Source organism: Cervus elaphus, chromosome 4, assembly GCF_910594005.1.
Source record: "Cervus elaphus chromosome 4, mCerEla1.1, whole genome shotgun sequence".
Lineage (NCBI taxonomy): Eukaryota > Metazoa > Chordata > Mammalia > Artiodactyla > Cervidae > Cervus > Cervus elaphus.
In genome coordinates, this window is record NC_057818.1 from 24,402,041 (window position 1) to 24,419,956 (window position 17,916).

The 17,916-nt window shown below is 39.5% G+C and overlaps 1 long non-coding RNA gene and 1 other non-coding gene across 3 annotated transcripts; one reads left to right on the top strand and one right to left on the bottom strand.

The window, feature by feature from the left end:
• The first annotated feature begins 3,095 nt into the window (after positions 1–3,095).
• Positions 3,096–3,168, top strand: TRNAE-UUC. Its single transcript has one exon. It is a non-coding gene; the product is annotated as a tRNA-Glu (tRNA).
• A 2,821-nt stretch (positions 3,169–5,989) lies between these two features.
• Positions 5,990–17,168, bottom strand: LOC122691719. 2 transcript variants are annotated; one of them, XR_006340488.1, is made up of 5 exons: positions 17,037–17,168; positions 16,337–16,429; positions 14,768–14,944; positions 9,706–9,836; positions 5,990–6,797 (listed from the first exon to the last, which is right to left on the bottom strand). It is a non-coding gene; the product is annotated as an uncharacterized LOC122691719 (long non-coding RNA). The 2 variants fall into 2 exon arrangements; XR_006340487.1 differs by lacking the exon at positions 5,990–6,797 and having other exon boundaries at positions 7,233–9,836.
• Between the last annotated feature and the right edge of the window lie 748 nt (positions 17,169–17,916).

The following is a 17,916-nucleotide window of genomic DNA, read 5'->3' on the forward strand; positions in this document are numbered from 1 at the left end:
TGGCTGTTTCCTAATGCTTTCTGCACGGCCAAAACCGAGGACTTGGGGCTGTCAGCCAGAAAAACCCAGGCTGCCACTTGGGGAGCTTGAAAGCTCCCAATATAAAGAAGTGACATACACCTGAGCAGGTCTGATATATATTCCTTTCTGCAGAGGGCAGTGGAATGCATTCCCGGGCCATTCATCATGTTGCTAAAATTAGATCCTGCTTAGAAGGAATGATATATTACTGATTACATAATAAAGATAGCTATATTTCTCATGAGAAACAGAAGGGAGAGATATAGTTAGGCGGAGGGCAAATATATCCTTGATATGAAAAATGGATTCATTAAGTATTTAATCTTTATACCATTCCTGTGAAATAAATGCACACATACATCATACGTGTGTTAAAGTGAGTTGATAATTAATATTGTTACACTTGAGAAAAATCCTAGCTCTCCATCCAGAAGTCATGTCGTGAGTCGGAGAACGCAGGCCGAGGCATGCCCTCTGCTGACCTCTGAATGGGACGGCATGGCTGTGCTCTGAAAGCCAAGGGAATCATCTCATGTGTGCGTCGAGGGTGGGTCATGGGTTTGCATCAAGATTTCACCTCATTTCGGTGAAGGCCAGTGGGAGTCACAGGCCCCCCAGGTGGCTCAGTGGTAAAGAGTCTGCCTGCCAATGCAGGAGACACAGGTTCTGTCCCTGGGCTGGGAAGATCCCCTGGAGAAGGAAAAGGCAACCCACTCCAGTATTCTTTCCTGGAGAATCCCATGGACAGAGGAGCCTGGTAGGCTGCAGTCCATAGGGTCGCACAGAGTCAGACATGATTTAGCAACAGAGCATGCACGCCTGCAGTGGGAGTCACAGGGGCTCTCCTCAAGTAGCTGGATCTTACGTTTTTAAGGGTCATAGAGAGGCAGCCGTAAAGATCCCATGTACTAAGGGCCTCTGCTAATTGAGTACAGCCTTCGTGCTCTTCTCTTCACAAATAAACCTTCTCCCTCCACATCCCATCTCATTCTATTTCCCTCCTCCAAGAGCCTTGCCAGAAAAGGCAAACCTCACAGTTTCTAAAACCTGGAGCCACAGTGGAGGAATTTCCAGATATCCTGGTGATGATATTCCAACTTAAAACAAACTGGAGCGCATTTGGTTTGAGTTAAACAAACATGCAGATTTGTAGCACCTTGGGTGTCAAAGATCAGTGAAAATCTGAGTGAAATGAAAGAAGAAAATAATTCTAAGAATTAATAGCTTGGAATAGTAGATTGATCTAACTAAACCAAAGAGATAATGTTAGATAAACACTATCAAGGGTTAAAGCCCATTACTTGTATGCTTATAGTACAGGAAAAGAATATAGGTTTTATAGTCAGATGGACTTGGGTTCTTGTCCTGACTCTGTCAGTTCCTACTAGGTGATGTTTAAAATTTTTTTTCTGAAAATTTTTTATTTTATTTTATTGACCACATGGAATGGGAGATCTTAGTTCCCTGATCAGGGAATCGAACCCATCCCCTCCCCTCCCTGCAGTGGAAGTTCAGAGTCCTAACCACTGTACTGACCCCATAGTTAGGTGATTTTTAAACAAGTAATTTAACCTCTTTGGAGCTCTTCTTCCTTATCAATAATATAAAAATAAAAATCCTCTAGCCACACTGTTCTGAAGACTGACTGTACGCAGAGCATCTGGCAAGGCGTCTGGTATAGAGCAGGAAATCAGCAAATATTGTTTCCCTTCCATTCTCCATCCCCTTGAGTGCACCCGCCATAGATGAGCACAGAAAAGTAATGCCAGAAACCTTTTCCCTCTCCTTCTACTTTACCAGGCTGGAGATGAGTAAAAGTTCTAGGGAGTTAACAGGAGCACCTTCATGGGGAAAACCTTTGCAGTAGTCAGGATAGGCTGGGCTCTGCTGCAGTAATAACAACCCCCAATGCTCTGTGGTTAACATAGTGAAGATTGATGTCTCTTTCATGGTGTCTGTCCACTGTGGGTCAGCAGGTGGCTGTGCTTAATTTAGTCACCCAGGGACTCAGAGATTCTACAATTTTTCAATGCCACCATCTCAACACAAGGTTGACAATTCATCATCAGAGGAAAAGAGAAGAATAACATCAAAAATACAGTGGTGGCTCTTCATGGCTTCCACAAGGAAGTGATGTATGACCCTTCCTCTCATGTCTCAAAGGGGCAGGGAGGTACAATCTGCCTGAGTGCATGCATTAAGGAGAGAGATTCAGAGAGTTGAGGCCCCTACACCAGAAACAAAAAGATGAACTGAGCATGCTTCATACAACCAAGTCCGCAGAGGCTCCCAAGAACCCCACTGTAGTTGCTGAAGACCTGACTACCCCATTCCTTTCCTGGGAGGAGGCAGCTTTGCATGGCAGGCCCCCCAGTCTTTGCCAAGATCTCATCTGAGCCCATTCTGTCCCCTGGTTCCTGCTTGTGAGCAGCATTCTGAAGTTGCCATGTTAACTTGTCTAAATAATTCATACACCTTTCTCAACTCACATCCGAGTTGCCAAACTTTTGGATGCTTCATGGCAACGTGATCACAATTGTCATTTTGTCACCTTATTTTCACCTCAGATGGAATCAAACTCCCCATAGAGCTGATGTTCACACAGTTTTTGCTTCTTTCCTAGAAATGCTCAATCAATATCTCCCTTATTTGCTTTCCATCTGTGGTTGGCTGACTTCATTAATGGCCTGCATTTTTCACCCCTCCCTGTGTCCTGGCCCCTTGCACATGGCTTTACATAGCCTCCTACTCAGAGAGTGGGGTTTATTTCTCCAAGAATTCAAAGGCCATGTTCAGGGGCCGTGTTCAAGGAGATTGCCCTGTTGGGGGATTTGGCAGCAGCTGAGTCAGGCTAGAATGAATCAGGAGGGAGCCTCCACTGTGGTTCTGGGTAGTTCATCTCTTTGAAGCCAGACCCAAGCTGGCGGCTTGGACGTGGGGTATAAGGCCACCATGAATCGGAAGTCAGCAGTAGCTAAGCAAAGAGTAGCCAGAAACAGAGGAGTCGGCAGAGGTTTGGGCTGAGGGTCCAGGGGAACAGCTAGAGACCAAACAGGAAATCAAAAAAGGGGAATTCCCTGGTGGTCCAGTGGTTAGGACTCTGTGCTTTCATTGCGGAGGGCCCAGGTTTAATCCCTGGTGAGGGAACCAAGATCTAAGACTCCACAAGCCCCACAGCTTAAAAAAAAAAAAAAAAGAAATCGAAACAGGGAAAAGAGTGGAGAGCCCTGATGGCACCACCAGGCTCATTGGACATTGTTGAAGACAGCAAGACCAGTTTCAGAAACCGCCCACAGGTAAGAGGGGGATCCTAAGTTCTTTCCAGGTTTGGTCAGAGCTGGATGAGAATCAAGCACCTCTACCTGGCAGGCGTGGGAGAGGCAGGGCTGACAACGGCTACCCTGGTCACTCACTTTTCTCAAGAATGGACTATAGCAGCCTGCTAATCCAGGGTTCTCATTCCTGGCTGCAGATCAGATCGCCTGGCACAGTTTAAAAAACACTAGTGCCCGGGACTTCCCTGGCAGTCCAGTGGTTAAGAATCTGTGATCCAAAGCAGGGGGGTGCAGGTTCGATCCCTGGTCAGGGAGCTGAGATTTCACATGCCTCGGGTCAAAAAAACAAAACATAAAGTAGAAGCGTTATTATTATAACAAATTCAATAAAGACTTAAAAAAAAAAAAATCACTAGTGCCTGGGCTTACCCTCCAGGGTCTGATTTTTTACTGGTTCTAGTTGGTAGGATAGATCATTGTTAATAACATACAGCCAGGGTCAAGAACCACTTACCCAATCTTGTCTGTCCCCCAACCCTCCCTCCCAGGGCAGACCTCCACACTTGTCTTTCTAAACCACAGTTTAGTTAGGCACCCTACCTGCAATTCTTAAAGAAAAAAAAAATTAATATTCACACACACACATATACAAGGATGAGAAAAACTTTTTGAGAGTAAAATTTTAATCTTCTGATCATGCACTGAAGTTATTTAGATTTAGAACCTGAAAGGTAACCAAATACAGACATTTTCCCCTAGCCATATATTTGTATGCCCTCCAAAGTGATGGTCTGACTCTAAAAAGATAAGCAATGTGTTGTAAGCCTTCGGAGTACTTTATATTAAAGAGATTCCTTAGCAACTTAAAAATGACAAAATATTAACTTATCAATAACTATTATATACATTTATTCTTATCAAACAGTGCAATTCTAGGGGTTTAAAATTATTTATTTATTTATTTTCAGCTGTGCTGGGTCCTCAGTGCTGCTCACAGGCTTCCTCTAGTTGTGGTGCGTGGGACTATTCTTCACTGTGTGTGCAGGCTTCTCACTGCAGTGGCTTCTCTTGTTGCCGAGCACAGGCTGTAGGGCTTGAGGGCTTCAGTAGTTGCAACTCCCGGGCTCTAGAGCACTAGTTCAGTGGTTGTGGTGCCCAGGCTTCATTTCCCCGCAGCATGTGGCATCTTCCTGGACCAGGAATCGAACCCATGTTCCCCTGCACGGGCAGGAAGATTCTTAACCATTTTTGGACTACCAGGGAAGCCCAATTCTAGGGTTTTTACTAAAGAATCTTACATGCTAAAAGAGAAAATAAAAGAGAATGCCAGGATACACTGATGGGGGAGTTTCTTTGGGACCTGGGGTCAAGGCAGGGCCTCTTGGAGAAGGTGCCATTTGATCTCAGGCTCAAGTGAAGAGAAGGTAGTAGTTATGGGACCATCTGGGGAAGAAGGCTTTCCAGGCAGAGGGAATCATCAGCGAGAAAAGTCTGCAGAGGTTTCTGCCTTGGTGATCAGTGAAGAAAGGCCATAGTGCAGCCTCTTCAGATGACAGACTGCAGCTTATCATCCCAAATATGGAGCGCCCCAACCAGCTGAAGGGCAGAAAACAAACTCCACAAAATAAATGAGGAATAGGAACCAAATACAGTTTCAAAGCACCATGAACAAGCACAGCTGGTGTTACAGGCAGTGTGCTGGGGACGATATTATGCGCTTTTGCATAACATTTATCAAGAACAGAGAATGGCATGGCCCTGCTCAGTTTTCCCTAGGAGTGATACAAAATAATCTTTTATTAATCTTATTTTAAATTTGTTACCATTGTACATGATCTCAGAAGACCAAGTGGAGAACATTTGAAATAAATCAAAGGAATAAATGAATATGAAAGAAAAGACAATTATATGCCGCAATAAAAATTTCTGCCCATTCTGTTACACTGCAAAGCATTTTGTAAATGTAAATATTGTACATAAATGTTAAATAAATCTATTAATATGAACTTCCTCTGGGTTTTTAAAAATAAGAATCTTGGTAGGCAAAGAGTTAGCATTTCATATTGAAAAGTTCCCTCAGGCCCACATTTTCCAGCTTCTAACAGTTACCACAAGGAAGCCATTATCCCAGTAGAGACAATAAGAGTGATGCTCAAAAGCCTTGAGTTGGGGGCAGACAGACCCAGGCTCAAATTCCTACATTGCCATTTAATAATTGTGTGACCTCGAACAAAGTAAGGTATCTCTCCAAGCCCTTATACAGAAATGGGGAAAATGTAATGATTCTTCTTATTGAAAATTGTTATTGTTGGAACAAAAGGAGGTTCTGTTGAGAACAGGGCGCAGTGGCCATGGCATCTTCAGGTTCACCATTCCCATCATCATCTCATCAGAGGGCATGGGTGTGTGCAGGCAGCTCACACTCACACACTTAGAACAACACAAGACAGGCTCAGGATAGAAGAAAACTGGCGTGGCTGCTCCCCTCCCTTTGGGAGACTTGTAATGGACAACAAGCCCGCTGTAGCTTTATCCACCCATCCTCTCTGACAGTTAAGAATGTATATTATCTAGGGTGAAACAGATCACCAGCCCAGGCTGGATGCATGAGACAAGTGCTTGGGCCTGGTGCACTGGGAAGACCCAGAGGAATCGGGTGGAGAGGGAGGTGGAGGGGGGATCGGGATGGGAAATACATGTAAATCCATGGCTGATTCATGTCAATGTATGACAAAACCCACTGCAATGTAGTGAAGTAATTAGCCTCCAACTAATAAAAATAAATGGGGAAAAAAAAAAGAATCCAGGACTGATGAGCTCAGTTTGTTGCCAACTGGTTGCCTGTGCATCTAGCCTAACCGGTTTGACTTCTCCTTCTTGATTAAGGAATTTGATGATAATCTTAAGAAGGGTTTCTGGAGAGAATCTTTCCTGCAACAAACTGTCACCCGGAAACTCATAAAGGATACCACCCATCCGTACAAATAGAAATTCAACTCTGTGGCAATTAGTTACTTTGGAGGACTACAGAGATTAATGTTATTCACGATGGAGAAAGATATTCCACTTTAGGCATACTTCGTATGCTGCCAGCAGGGGTATGAACATATTTTTTCCCTTTTCCATTCAAAACAAAGACAATGAGTGCATTAATTAGAAGCTGTAGGATTTATTCTAGGTAACAACTCAGAATATAAATTGAGAGAGGAAAAGGGAAAAGACTATAACCAGGAGTCATCCATCACTACCTCATCTGTTGGTGAGGTTACACTCCCAGGATTCCAGCTGTCTGTCCTGAGTTTACTCTGCTTCACAGCTTTGGACCCTCTGTAGAGTGACTGATCAAAATGACCATGCCCTTGTGCTTCACCAGAATAACCATGGCCTCCTCTGGACAATCAGTGGTCCTTGCAGACTCAAGAGTCTTTTAACCAAAGGGTGGACTGTTTCCTTATTGACATCATTAAACACTAGGTGTATCTGGATGACAAATATTGTTCTCTGTAGGACAAAAAAGACACAGAAGGTGAGCTATTCTTCCATGTGTGCATGCTCAGTCTCTCAGCTGTGTCCAACTCTGTGACCCCATGGCCTGTAGCCTGCCAGGCTTCTCTGTCTATGGGATTCTCTAGGCAAGAATACTGGGGTGGATTGCCATTTCCTCCTCCAGGGGATCTTCCCGACCTAGGGAGTGAACTCATGTCTCCTGCGTCCCTATATTGCAGGCAGATTCTTATTACTAAATGACCTTATGAACACAAATCCTTAAAGGTCTAGCAGGGGTACGTGGTGGTGATTTAGTTGCTCTGTCGTGTTCAACTCTTGCAACCCCCATTGACTGTAGTTCACCAGGCTCCTCTGCTCATAGGATTTCAGACAAGAATACTGGAGTGGGTTGCCATTTCCTTCTCCAGGGGATCTTCCCAACCCAGAGATTGAACCCAGGTCTCCTGCATTGCAGCAGATTCTTTACCGACTAAACCAGGGAGCATGGGGGCAAGTACACTTAATATTCAAAATACTACATGAGTTATGTAGAATAAACAAGCTCTTTAGTTTCGTGGGAAAAAAAATTAATGACCCCTGAGTGAGAACTCAGGTTTAAATCTGAGGTTGATTACTGAGCAGCTGTGTGACCTTGGACGTGGTCATTTCATTTTTCAGAATATATTTACTCATCTATAAAATGGGAATGATAATATTTATTTCAGGTTCCTCATAGCACGGTGGTGGAAATTAAACAGAGAGTGTATGTGAAAGCACTTTGAAAACTGCCAGAGGAGCTGCCGTGTAAATGGTATCATTATTACCAATTTCTAGAAATTATTGAACACCATATCCTTAGACCATATCGGCAAGTAGACACCTGACAAATGAGAACTCATTACTGTGTCATATCCCATTGTCTCTGGCTGTTTTCATCCTCAGCTGATAGGGTGGGCCTGTGGGCCCTGTTAGCATAAATCCTTGGTAGAGGGCATTTCTCTAAAGGTAGAAAGAATTTCTAGATCCTGTCCCGCTGCACCTCTGCGTCCTTTCACATACTCATACTACCAAACATACATCACTCAAAATTCCTAAAGCAAGACAAGAGAAACACAGGAAGTATATAAGCTCCTCTGTTTTAGATTTTCCCACTGTTGTCAAGATTCTTTACAGATCCAAATGGCCACAGCCTCAACTCCTAAAATCCTTGTAGAATAACAACTTTATTTACCGTGTGTTGAGCGCTTACTGTAATGCGTCACAGTGCAGAGTATCTTTTTTAATCCTCACAACAAGCATATGGAATACTGTTACTGCTCCCAGTTGAAAGATTGGGAAGTTGAGACTTGAAGAGGTTAAGCAACCTCCCTGAGGGTCACATGCTAGCTCCTAAGTGGCAGAGATAGGACTAGACTCTAGTCTGCTTGGCTTCAAAGTACATGATCTGACTGCTACATTATCAAGTTTCTCCTAAAACACTGTTCTGTTGTTACTGTTAGTTTTGTGTAGAACCTGTCACTGGGAGAAGTGGTTATTGAGCACTTAGACTTCTTCACCATCAAACTAGAGACTGTCAAATGATTCATTTTTTCACCTAACAAATATTTCCAACCAACAAACACCTAATGTCTGCTATGTATTGCACTGGGGAGGGAGTGGTCTGACACTGTGAATGAATCCTGTCCCTTAATCCTAAAAGAGATTTGGTGTCAGGATAATAGATCAATGACAACTTTTTCTCTAAGGTGTGTTGACATGTATTGCATTAGGAAAATCCCTTCAAATTATAATACAAACTCATGAGGATTTTCTTCATCAACTATAAAAAGAGTCACCCTAGGATTTCTTTAATTTCATGCATTCAATCCATGAAACAATAAAAATTTGCTAGGTTTTTATTGGGAGGCAGTTACTCTGCTAGCCAACCTAAAGACAATATTACATCAATGAAGCCTTTGTTTACTCACTGCCATTCCAGAAATAACAGAGAACACCTAATGTTAACACATGTTCATTCTTAGTTATGTAACTTGACAAGGAAAGGAGGTAGTTGAGATAAAAGTATATATATCTATAAAGCTTTATATATATATATATATATATATATATACACATACACATATATATATATATCTCCATATATCACTATGACCAAGAATTTGAGACTCTTCCCACTTTAAACTTTCACAAAGATGTTTTGAGCTTATAAACAATCCTCTTAATTTGCTCTGTGGGGGCTTCCCTGGTTGTCCAGTGATTAAGAATCCACCTTCCAATGCAGGGGACATGGGTTCGATCCCTAGTCAGGGAAATAAGATCCCACGTGCTGTGGGGTATCTAAGCCTCATGCCACAGCTACTGAGCCCACACACACTGCAACATGTGTGTAGCAACGAGAGAACCACACGTGCTGCAACAAAGGTTCCCTGTGCTGCAACTAAGACCAATGCAGCCAAATAAATAAATGATTTTTTAAAATTTGCTCTGTGGAAGAAATATTTATGAACAGTACAATAGCTAAAATTAGGCTGCAAAAAAAAAAAAAGGAGGTAAGGGAAGAGATGAAAGGCAGCATAGGTAAGCCAGCAGCTAAGTAAACTCTTAAATAACCATCAGGGTTTTTAATGAGTTTTTCATGGCTTCTGAGCACCCAGATCAAATCAAGCTTTCATTTTTCTGAATGATGGTTCCACTTTGTACATTAAGCTTATTTTCAGATTTGTGGGGGCCTTCTCTTGGAGAGCTGTAAACTCCCTGAAGGAAATGGCCTGGCTGTATTTCTTTATACCGTTATACAGTGAGCAGAACAATTCTGGGCACATAACAGGCACTGAATATGTACTTGCTGATTAATAGATTAAGATTCTTGGAAAGTTAACAGTAATACATGAAGGATTGCAGAGAACAAAAATAGAGATAGTACCTAAAAGCCACCATCTTCCCATCTGTTGGAAGCAGTTAGAATATAGTGGTTAAGAAGCCAAGTTCTGTCATTTTCTATTTATGAATTTTGGGGAAAATTACTTAATCTTCTGTGCCTCAGTTTATCTTCACCTGTAAAAATGAAAAGAAAAAAAAAACAGATTGTCTATATTATAAACATGTTATGAGAATAAAATTTCATTTATAGCATTTATAACACTAGCATATGGTAAATATATAATAGATGTTAGCTATCATTATTTGTGATTCTTTTCTCTTATTTTTGAGACTGCAAAAGTGATTTAAAATGAGAAAGATGATATAACAGATTGACTTCAAAGATAATAGGAAATTTAGTTCCTTACCACCACTAAGTTTAACTTAAATAATGAAATTCACAGTTGACTTCAGGTAAAGAATGGCAGACTGCCCATGTGCATCTACTTTCACTCCCTCCCAAGACCACTAAAATGGCAGAAAACAATCTTATTTATTGGGCTGCATTGGGTCTTAGTTGCCACATGTGGGCTTAGTTGCTCCAAGGCATGTGGGATCTTAGTTCCACCACAAAGGATTGAACCCAAGCCCTCTGCATTGCAAGGTGGATTCTTAACCACTGGACCACTAGAGAAGTCCCAGAAAGCAATCTTTTAAAGGGATAAACCCATAGGGATTTGGAGAATAAGAGAGGATATAACAGCAATGAACTTTCTTCAGTCAAACCCTCACATGTATGGAAACTGGGTTTATACCAGTTCTGACATGGATTGCAGAACAGTGCAGAAGGATAGAGAGTGGTTGGAAAAACACAACAGAGCATCCAAGAGATGTGAAACAACAAAAGATCTAACTTATGTATAATTGGCATCCCAGGAAGAAAAAATAAGGAGAAATAATACTCAAGAATATTCCAAAATGAATAACAGATACCAAAAAACTCAAAGAACACCTAGCAGAATTAATCCTCCCCTCCCCAAGATATGCCCACACCATATGCATATTACGTAGAAACTGCTGAAAACCAGAGACAAAGGAAGTTATGAAGGGAGTCAGTGGGAAAAAGACACACAGCATATAGAGGAATGAAAATTAAAGAGTTAGAGTAGACTTCTCCAGAAACTATGCAAGGGATGAGGTCTCTGTAGCTGAACAACAGCAAAAAACTGTCAAGTCAGAACCTATACCCAGCAAAAATGTCTTTCAAAAAGGAACAGGAAATAAAGACTTTTCTGAACCAAAACCATAAAACAAATATGAGCAAATTAATTGCCAGTATATCAATGTTATATGTAATGTTAAAGAGTGCTTTAGACAGAAGCATATAATAGCAGACAGAAATTTGAATCCTCACAAAGAAATTAAGAGCCCTGGAAATGGAATAACTAAAGGTAAACAAAGTCCAAATTTAATTTTTTGTTGCTTTCAGTTGCTCTGAAAGATAACTACCTAAAGCAAAAAAAGTAATATTGTGTATTTATAGCATATGTAAGAGTAAATATGTGGCAAAAACAGAACAAGAGATGAGAGAAGAAATTGGGGGTATATTGTCCTTATCATTTCAGTTCAGTTCAATCACTCACTCATGTCCGACTCTTTGCGACCCCATGAATTGCAGCACGCCAGGCCTCCCTGTCCATCACCAACTCCCAGAGTTTACTCAAACTCATGTCCATCGAGTCGGTGATGCCATCTAGCCATCTCATCCTCTGTTGTCCCCTTCTCCTCCTGCCCCCAACCCCTCCCAGCATCAGGGTCTTTTCCAGTGAGTCAACTCTTCTCATGAGGTGGCCAAAGTATTGGAGTTTCAGCTTCAGCATCAGTCCTTCCAATGAACACCCTTATAGCAGACATGAAATGGGATATAATATGAAAGTAGACTGATTAGATAAGAGGTACATGGTAAACCCTGAAATATTCAATTTTTTAAAAAGAGTTGCACATGATAATTCGATAATGTAAATAACATTGAATCATAGAAAATGCTCAATTAATTAAAAAGGAGGCAAAATGAAAGGAAACGAAAGACAAAATGGAACAAATAGGAAACAGCTGGTTAGATGGTAGATTTTAATTCAACCATATTGATAATCACATTAAATGTAAGCTACACTAATTCAAAGGTAGATTGTTATATTAGATAAGAAGCAAGAGTCAACTATATGCTGGCTACAAGAATACCACTTTAAATATAAAGACATAAATAGATTAAAGAATGAAAAAAGATGTTCCATGCAGACACTGCTCAAAAGAAAGCTGAAGTAGCTTTATTAATATCAAAACAAGATTGGACAAGAAATATTACCAGTGATAGAGAGGCTTATTACTTGATGAAAAAGGATTCAATCCTCCAAGAAGACAGAAACATTAATGACTTTACGCCTATAATTTCAACAACTTAGAACAAGTGGACAAATCCCTCAAAAAGCACATCTTACCAAAATTAGCACAAGAAGAAATAGAAAAATTCAAAGAGCTTTATATCCATTTTCAAAATTGAATTCATAATTAAAAACCTTTCAACAGAGAAAGCCTCAGGTCCAGATGGCTTTACTCAACAAATTCTATCAAGGGTTTAAGGACAAAACTAATACCAGTGTTATATAAACTCTTTGAGAAAATAGAAGGAAATGCTTTTCAAGTAGTTTAATGAGGCCAACATAACCCTGTTATTAAAACCTGACAAAGACATTACAAGAAAAGAAAATTATAGACCAATATCTTACATGAATAAATATACAAAGTCCTCAATAAAATATTAACAAATCAAATTCAGTGTTATATGAAAAGAACAAATGTTATTAATAAATGGAGCTTTTGCCGGGATTAAAGGTTGATTTTACATTATGAAATCAATAGTTGTAATTCATCACATTAACAGAATCAAAGAGAAGAAAAATCTCAATTGATGCAAAAACATTTTTGACAAAATGGCATACTCATTCATGAAAAGAAACTCAGAACTCTAGGAAAAGAAAGGAATTTCATCAACTTGATAATGGGCATATATGAAGAAACAACAGTTAATGTCATACTTAGTGGTGAAATAGTGAATGCTTCTTAGTTCAGGAACAAGATACCCAATGTCTCCACATCTATTCAACAATATACTGGAAACCCTATCTGGCACAACAATGTAAGAAAAAAATAAAAGTATAAAAATTAAAAAGAAGCAAAAGTCTTTTCTTTCACAGTTGACATGATTGTATATAGAAAACACTCTAAGGAATCTACCCCCCCCCCAAAACAACTAGAACTGAAGAGTGAATTTAGTCACAAGAATTAAGGTCAATATACAAAATTTATATTTCAAAAGTTACCAGCAAATTATTAGAAAATGAAATTAAAAAGCAATTCATTTACATTTGTAGGAAAGGCATAAAATACTCAAAGAAAATATAGATAAGACTTATATTCTTAAAACTGCTACATACTGTAGAAAGTTATTAAATAAAAACTTAAATCATATAACATGTTTAAGGATGGGAAAAATCAATACTGCTAAAGTTTCAGTTCATCCCTAATTGATCTATAAATTCAGTGCAGTCCCAATCAAAATTCCATGAGGCTTGTAGTAGAAATTAACAAGTTGATTATATATGTATATGAAAATGCAAGAGCTAAAAAAATAGTAAAAATAACCTGAGAAAGAAAAACAAATTTTGAAAGCCTGTACTTTTAAATTGTGCTGAAAACTACAATAATTAAGACGCTGTTACTTACATAAGGAAGATAAAAAAGTCAGTGAAGCAGAATAAAGTCCTGAAATACACACACACACACACACACACACACACACCCATGTGGAAAGGAAAGTTTTCGCAACAAATGATGCTAGAACAATTGTATACTCATATTTAAAACAGAAAGAACCTCGACCTCTACATCACACCATACACAAAAATTATATTTAGATAGGAAAGGAATCCTTCATGTAAAATCTGAAACTAGAAAGCTTCAGTGTTTTCTAAAAGAAAACATAGAAGAGTATTTGCATGATCTCATGGTTGGCAAAGAGCTCTTTGATAAGATACAAAAAGCACAAATCATAAAATAAATCAAAAGATGGACATAACCAAAATGTAAAATTTCTCATCAAGTAATACCATTGAGAATATGAAAAGATAAAATACAGACTGGGAGAGAGAGTTGCAAAGTCAATTTCTGACAAAGAGCTTGTCTAGAATGTATAAAACTTCCATAAATCAATAATAAAAACATCCCCAAAGTGGAAACAAATGAGCATCAATAAAGAAAATTGATAAACAAACAGCAGTATTTTTATACAATGGAACACTACTTGCCAGTTAAAAAGAATTTCTGCATGAATCTCAAACATATCATTTTGAGCAAAAGAAGTCAGGAACAAAAGAGTACATGATATATAATGCCTTACAGAAAGTTCCAGAGCAGGTAGATGTGATCTACAGTGAAAGAAATAAGAAAGGCGATTGCTTTACAGAAGGGGACTGATTGCAAGGATCTAGAAGGAACTTTTGGGGGTATTGCAAATGTTCTGCAGTTTGATATACAGTTATGTCAGTATATTCTTTCATTAAAATATATATGGTGATGGACAGGGAGGCCTGGCGGCTGCAGTCCATGGATCACAAAGAGTTGGACACGAATGAGCGACTGAACTGAACTGAAAATGTATTGAATGGTACATTGAAAATCTGTGCATTCATTGTATATAAATTATACCTTGGTTTTAAAAAAGTAATTAAAGAAAATCCACCTTCATGGTAAAGGCTTAAGCAAGTCACAGCAATGATTTCATTTATGTAACATCCCAACACTGGTAAAGCAAAACAACCTATTTCTCCCTGTGACATTATTTTCTAAATAATCTGCTGTAAGAATTGAAAGTGGTTGCCTCTGGTGGGTAGGGTGGGAGGCTGGGGAGAAGGCTTAATTTTTTAATTTTTTAATCACAAAACCTGAAACTACTTGACCCTTCAAAAATCTGTGCATATATAACTTCAGTAAAAATAGAGAACAACAACAATAACCAAAAAATCATACCCATTTGCAAGTTGGTGATATTAGCTTCCATAGAGACTTACTGCCATTGGTTTTCAAGAGGAAATTATTTCTGATGGGTGAATCTGGCAGAACTTCAGGCTGTTAAGACCAGGAGACTTGAGTCGGTCCATTTGCTGTTGGTGTTCATGGGGGCCACCTTGTTACCAGTCAAGCAGAAAAGACAGTGGGGAACTCAACTCATCCAGGGTGACAATACTCTGGGAAGGGGGGCATTAAATTAGAGGAAGTGAGCAGAACTGTGGCAGACGCCCGGTCTGTACTCCCTAATCACAGAGCCTCACTTTCACCAAACTGACACCAATGTTAAGTCAGATTAAATATCGTCTAATTAGCCAGCATACACAAGAATTCAAGCCCAGTGACTAGGTAGGATTCAGCCCAATAAAGGAAACATGAGTACTTGTAAATTCTCAGTCACTTCCCCCACCCCACCCCCATCTGCCATCTCCACCAACTGCTACAAGATTTGTCCATTTTGTTTTCACGCATCTCCACTTTTCAGGGCTCTGCTTGTAATATTTACAGAAAAAGGCAATGCTGGTAAACAGTTTCACACAATGAGGTGTGAGAGTTGATAGGGTCCTATTCAAGCCCTGAACTCTCCTGATGAGCTGCCAAAAGTTGTTATGAATGGCCCGGCTGACAGGGTGATGACTGATAAAGGAAAAAACAAACAGCTCTGGTAATTCATGAAAACACACAGCGCTGAGACAACTCAAAGTGGCGAGTGACAGTTAAGATAATGGAATTTTGGAAGCTTTTCTTAAAGGGATCCTCAGTATACAATTATTCTGTTAACAGATTCTTCCTTAATGTAGCTGGATCTTCAACTTTTTTTCTGCTGAAAGATATTTATTATGATCGCTGGCAGAGAGGTGCTGGCCTGGGCTTTTATACTATGATCAGTTTTTCATATAATTTCCTCTTTCAAGACCAGGATGAATTTTAGCTGAAGCCTGTGCCTGCCATTTAAAGAAATAAAATATCCTATTTCCATTTCTATTACGAGAAACATTTCAAAGCATTCTTCCCTCATTTCTTTCATTTATAAACCATTTGCCACAAACCTTTGATTAGAAAATAAATATTGGTTTACACACTCAACTGCTAATATTTTAAAAGACAACAATTTAAATGTGGTTGAAGTCAATTTCCAATTCACATAGCCTATTTGGGGTTCATTTCCTTAAATCAGGCGTGACCAAGCAAGAAAGTATCAATTTGTCACTGTTTTGCCTTTGTACCCAATGTTTTTTCATGAAGTGCATTGTGGTTTCTGTAACAATGGCCTATTTCTCAATTAATGTTTTAGAAAGCAAGAATATAAAGATATATATAAAGCATGTGTATATGTACATAGAATACTACAATGAGCAAGGGGAATGTGTTCACAGAAGTATTTTAGAGCCCAGCTACTGAGAGGTTTGGGAAAAAGCAGCTTGTTAAAAATGCAGAATCTCAGTCCTGCCCAAAGCACTGTTCCCCTGCCCCCACAGAACCACATAATTTGCGTTTAAACAAGATCCCCAAGTGATCCATATGCACATAAAGTTTTGAGAATCTCTAATTTAGATGATTGAGTTTTTTACCTTAATAGTTGAGCTTCCCTGATAGCTCAGTTGGTAAAGAATCTGTCTGCAATACAGGAGACCTTGGTTTGATTCCTGGGTTGAGAAGATCCCCTGGAGAAGAGAAAGGCTACTCACTCCAGTATCCTGGCCTATAGTCCATGGAGTCACAAAGAGTCGGATGCCACTTTCACTTTTAACCTTAATAGTTTAAGTTTTAGAGAGGAGAAAGTTTATAGGTAAGAGGATCCATATTTTCCAAAAAGTTTAAAACTATATCATAAATTCTATAAAGCTGCCTCCAAGTCATTTAATATCTTCATTTAAAGCTGTTACTTTCTTTTCCTCCCCGTGAAGAAGTCTTAGAGCATCCTTGAACTCATCAAACCTTCTAAGGGAGATTCATCCTTTTCATGAATCATGTTCCTTTACCCCAAACATTGATAGAGTTGTCCAGCACATTCCTGAAGGGTAGGCATGATGGAAGGGTAGAGCCTGGATATTAAAAATCCAGAACCTATTGTTAGATTTAAAAAATTGAATCACTGTAGTGAACCATGTTACTTTTATAACTAATAAAAACATTTTAAAAACATTTGAAAAATCATATTTTGATTGTAATGTTGACTGTTCTGCTAATACAAGGCAGAGTTGAGTATTTTACAGAAGAGATGTCAGAATCCTTGGAAAGGCCTAGACAATAGAAGTGGCTTTCACTCACCTGCTAAAGTCTACAAAAATCCACCACTGGACTCACAGTCCTTTCATTTTGCAGTTTGATGGTATTTGTGGCATCTTCTTTAGACTTGGATGGATCTTAGGATGTAGTCCAACTCTCAACAAATTTCCTGGGTATTGAGAAATTTAAAAACGTGTAAACACTTAGGATGGTCTGAAATACTGTAAACAAAGACAAAAGAGAAAGGGTAAACTGAAGGAAATATTTGCCTTAAGGGTTCATTTCCTCGATTGAAGAGGGGTCCATATAATTCAGGTGGAGAAAGATATACCAGTGGAAAAGTGGACAAAGGATATGAATAGGTGATTCACACTCAGAAGTAAAAAATACAAACAGGGAACAAATTCATGAAACGGTGCTCAATGATATTGATAGTTAAAGACAAATCAAAGCAACTATGGGAGAATGGATCTTACCTATCGTGTTGGCAAAGATAAAAATACTTAATAACATCAAAGAGGTGCATTCATCCACTGTAGATGAGAATGTATTGGTCTGACTGTTTATAAGGGCACTTTGGTAGTATCACTCCAAATTCTGAATATATATATAAGTTCTAATCCAGCAACTCTACTGCTAGGAATTTAACCTAGAAGAATACTTGTAAAGTACCTTAGACGAGATGGATGAGGCCCTGCAGCGCAGCATGATTTGCAGTATTGGATGTCTGGTAGCATCTACAAGGAGCATCACTCCAGAGAGCTGGCACCCACGACAATGCAACCCAACAAAAGAAGACTACAGGAGCCACATAGCATCCGGTGGACCAACTGGGCTCTGGGGGGACTCTTTGTGCAGCATTCCTTTTGCCTAGTTTAGGCCTCTGCATGATGGAGTGACTGCAGAGCCATTTTGCAATGGG